The 5,124-nt window shown below is 41.1% G+C and overlaps 1 pseudogene; it reads right to left on the reverse strand.

Annotated features, from left to right (window-relative positions):
* Positions 1 to 302: 302 nt before the first annotated feature.
* LOC129483990 (large ribosomal subunit protein uL24-like) lies at positions 303 to 735 on the reverse strand (annotated as a pseudogene).
* Positions 736 to 5,124: the final 4,389 nt, after the last annotated feature.

Consider the following 5,124-nt stretch of genomic DNA (forward strand, 5'->3'; position numbering starts at 1 on the left):
GACCCTGCCTCAAAAGAAAAAAAAAAAGAGGAAAGATTGAAAGGAAGAAAGTTTTCGGGTTTTGGGGTGGGATGTCTCTGGACCTGCAGTACAACCGAAATAGGATTCAAGGCTCCAGAAAGAAAACAGACACCCCTGAGGGAAGGGGGTGATGATCTTCTTTTGAGATATTAGAATGAGGTGGGTTTTGATGGCTTGAATGGCGCAGATACTTCCTTATTCCTCAGGCCATGGTTGAGGAGCCTTTTCCTAATAATCTAGAACAGACTCGGAGATATAGACTATTTGTAAATAAGGTTACTTTATTCCTGCATCTTGATTGTTTCTTCCTTATATTTGCCCTTTCCCTTTCCCACTTGGCAAGAATTGGCTTTCTGTTCAAGGATCTTTTTGCATCTTTGTCCAGCTTTAGCCTGGTGATAACCACCCTGCTGCGGTGAATGCCCACATGGGCGGTTGTGCAATTAGCTTTTTTCCACTGCACCTGTTCAATGTAGATGACATATTTCATCCTGTAAACCTGGATTACTTTGCCAATTTGCTGACCTTTATAGTGTCCTCACACAACTGAACTTCATCATCCTTTCAGATGGGCATGGATTGAACATCGTACTCCCGTCTCAGCTCTTTGGAAAGAAGGGAAAATGTATTTCTCCTGAGAATGTGGGAAGGCTCATTGAAATGTCCTTTATGGTTCTTGATTCAGTCTAAAATGATAAATGGATTGAATTTCATTTTGGTCACTTCCATTTCGGCGGAGGCCACAAAAAAAGAGATGACTATTTTTATAGTAATTAGTCTGGTTATCCGAAGATGAGAGATGCCTCTCAATTCATGTTTCATTTTTTGCCTATGGATGAGGGGCGGTAAACTTAGCCCACTCCTTTCTTCTCCACATTAGGGGCTGAATGGATGGCCCACCCAATAACCCCATCAGATCACCCCTTTCCCTTTCCCACTTGGCAAGAATTGGTCCCTGAGCCTCACTTTTGTAAACCTCAGATTTGCTTACAGTAATCTGAAGCAAATAGTTTGGGGGTGACTATGAGGCAGTTCTTACATGTTTCAATAATGCATGGTGGAATTTTGTTGTACCCCTTCCACCCATGGGTCCAATTATACCATACAGGACAAGGTGAATGAAGATGTTTTATTGTCAAGGTTCAGTAGGGAAGTATGTTTAAAATTGGTTGAGGACTCTAAGCTCTTCCCCCCAAAAAAAACTATTTCTGGGAAACATATTTCTGTCTTCTATATAATGATGATGGCTGTTTGTTGTATGAATCTGACAGAAGCTGCAATAAAAATGAGTAACCAGATGCCAATACTACCTCTGACACCCCTAGATCAGCAAAAAAGTGCAAGTGATTTGTCTGCTAATAGCTGGAAATTGTGCTACAAGTATGTGTTGTCAGAAACTTTAAAATCACAAATATGTATGTTTAAATATTAGTATGTAGATAGATGATAATACTGCTGTAGTTGGCTGAAAGGGAAAGAAAAGTCACTGTGATGTTAACACAGCAAGGCTATCATCCATCATGAAAGAAATGCTTAGATGCTCACAATAAAAGAATTGAAGTTAGAAACACAGATTATTATGAACACAGCAGATGATGTCAAGGTACAGTGTTTAGGGAGAATATATCCAACAGCCCCAAGGATTTGGTTGAGGCAGAGCTGCTGGCTATTTCTTTATATTTTTTGTTGTTGTTTTGCTGCCATAGAAGCCTCAGTCCCTAGGATGGAGAGGGCATCTCTGTTGTCAGCCTGTGATACAACCTTTAGCAGCACCAAACTGCCACGGGTCTGCCCCCAGCTTTCCTGAGATACAGTGGGGAGATGCTTTGTGCAGTTCCCCTAGACAACGCATCAGAAACATGGGCTCTGGGGCTCTGGGGACCACACAGGAGCTGTGGAGAAGGAGGCTGAAGTAGCCAAAAGTAATGATGGGGAGGTTTTATTTATTTATTTTCAGAAACCGAGAATTCCTATGTGAAATTGTTATCGTGCTGAATATGACCCCACATTTTCTTTTGGAAATCCAAACCAGACACTATCTTATACAGACCCCTGGCATGTGAGGTGATCATCAGGAGTTTGCAGAGACTTATGGTCAGTGCAAGACCCAGAGGTTTTCATTCCAGCTCCCATTATCAAGAGAAGGTATAAATAGCCCATCGTCCTCACCCATTTCTGTGCTGTGGAATCCCTGGTTGCAGAGTATTGCAAAGTGTACTGATCATAGGTTGATGGTGGTAAAGGATAAAATTGGGAGTGCACATGACAAGGTAAAATCTGTTCTTCCTACTCAGATGATTCATTATAGTCATCAGCATCGGGTGGATTCTCATCACTTGGAGACTCACTCATGTCTTGCCAGAGCTCTTACAAAGTGTTGCTAAGGTAGGACACTGCTGGTGCAGGTAGGGATAGTTCACAAGGCTCAGGGTCTTTCTTTCAGAAAAAAAGATACAGAGGAGAGATGTTTCTATTTTTTTTTTTTTCAGCACATTGTTGTTACCCAAAGTTATTTTACTGAATTAGTTTAGTTTTTTTTTTTTTCCTGATGGAAACTAATGAGGTGGTGGCATTACATTAAGAAATTCACTTTTTTGAGTATACCTATGACTGTATATGTAATTCCATCTCTTTCTTACCAGAGAAAATATAAAAACACAAATACATGACAATGCTATAAATACTGTAATAACCTGGAATCACATCTAATCTACAAAATAATTTTTAATTAAAAAGTAAGTCATCTGAAAAAAAAAAGAGATGTTTCTATTAATGTGGCCATGGTGGATGAGAAAGCTCTGTTTCTGAGAGGTCATCAACGCCCCCAAATGGTTTTTGTACTTTCATACTCTGATTATTATTACAAGATGACAAATATGAGGATGCTCCTGGGTTGACTCATATCTGTGGCAAACGCCATGTAACTTGTAGTAATAAACACCCATGCAATTGCACACATTCAGGGTGATTCAGCTGTCTGTCATCACAGCATGAAAAGTGGCCTACACTGTTTCTCCCTCCTCTGGGCGCCTTCAGATTGGCACAGTGGAACAACAATACCACAGAGATTAGCTTTCAAGAGAGACACAGAGTGGTGAGTGCTTTTGGTGCATTTCCTCAAAGACATAGGAATGAAAGTTTTGTCAAAAAAATCAGATCAGATTTAAAAATTGTAGGAGTTTATTGTGCACTCAAAAGAATAGCTGGGGAACTGGGAGGCTTCAAACCAGAAGAGGTAAGAAGCTCTGCTTATGGCTGGGTGTGGTGGCTCACGCCTGTAATCCCAGCACTTTGGGAGGCTGAGGTGGGCGGATCATGAGGTCGGGAGATCGAGACCATCCTGGCTAACATGGTGAAATCCTGTCTCTACTCAAAATACAAAAAATTAGCCGGGCATGGTGGTAGGCGCCTGTAGTCCCAGCTACTCGGGAGGCTGAGGCAGGAGAATGGCGTGAACCAGGGAGGCAGAGTTTGCAGTGAGCCGAGATGGCGCCACTGCACTCCAGCCTGGGTGACAGAGCGAGACTCCGTCTCAAAAAAAAAAAAAAAAAAAAAAGAAGCTCTGCTTACAACAGTTAACTGTGCAGTTTATACAGCATTAAGGAGGAAGTATTGTGACCTTTTTTCTAATTGGTTGTTACACATTAACATTCTTTTAGGGCAAGTAGAGCTGTTTAAGCTGATCTGACTTTTGCTGATTAGTTTACTTTTACCGAATCCTGCTGGCAAAAATGTAAAGCTTTCATTCTGTGTTTCATTTATGATTAGGGCTACCATTTCTGAAAAATTAGGATGACTTCAGCTTTGGCTACCTGGCTATGGGCAGTTGGCCTTGGATTATATCTAAACTATGACCTCCATTTTTTTTTTTTAACAATTGCTTTCTTCCAGTGATTCTCTCAGCTGAACTCAGAGTGTGACCAACTACCTATCATTACTCTTGGTCATCACATTTTCTTTTCTGTAGACATTTGTAGGAGCAAACTAGAATCTCATTAGATTCTGTGATTCTTGTCCAGGTAGTTTCTGTTGTGTAATCCTCATGGAGATAATCTGAAGAGTTCATGGCTGCTGAGAAGCATTTAAGACTCGAAAGATTATAATACACAAGGGATATTATCAATATGACTAACGGGGAGCTAATACCAAGAATTTGAAAAAGACCCTGAATATTAATTGGAATATGTGGAGGGCTTTTTTGAAGGATAAGTATCTTTGGTTTTGGACCCCCAAAATACTCTGAACGTATACAAGAAACAAGGCTACACACCTCATATTGAATTATGCAGCACTCATGTTCAAGTGAAGTTAGACGGAGAACTTGGGGACCAATTTTAATAATATTTAAGTGCATTTATTGCTAGTGATTTTCAAGACTGTTTACAACCACAATTCAAAGTCTTCGGGTGAGTACATTTTAGTAGACAGTTACTTAGTGAGAGATTGCTCTGAACCTGATGCCTCGGGAAGGATGTCAGTATCTATAGAGCCCCACTCTCCTGACTGCATTTTTTTAACTTTTATTTTAGGTTCAGGGGTACCTGTGCAGGATGTGAACGTTTGTTACATAGGTAAACATGTATCTTTGGGGGTTTGTTATACAGATTATTTCCTCACCCTGGTATTAAGCCTAATATCCATTGGTTATTTTTCCTGATCTTCTCCCTCCTCCCACCCTTCGCTCTCCGATAGACTCCAGTGTGTGTCATTCCCCTCTAGGCTTCCATGTGTTCTCATCATTTAGCTCCCACGTGTAACTGAGAATATGCAGTATTTGGTTTTCTGTTTCTGTTTCTGCATTAGTTTGCAAAAGATAATGGCCTCCAGCTCCATCCATGTCCCTGCAAAGGATATGGTCTTGTTTGTTTTTGTTTGTTTTGTTTTGTTTTTTTTGAGACAGAGTTTCACTCTTCTTGCTCAGGCTGGAGTGCAGTGGTGCAATCTTGGCTCACTGCAACCTCCACCTCCCGGGTACAAGTGATTCTCCTGCTTCAGCCACCCGAGTAGCTGGGATTACAGGTGCCTGCTACCACGCCCGGCTAATTTTTTTGTATTTTTAGCAGAGACGGGTTTCACCACGTTGGCCAGGCTGGTCTTGAACTC

This window comes from Symphalangus syndactylus, chromosome 6, assembly GCF_028878055.3.
Source record: "Symphalangus syndactylus isolate Jambi chromosome 6, NHGRI_mSymSyn1-v2.1_pri, whole genome shotgun sequence".
Lineage (NCBI taxonomy): Eukaryota > Metazoa > Chordata > Mammalia > Primates > Hylobatidae > Symphalangus > Symphalangus syndactylus.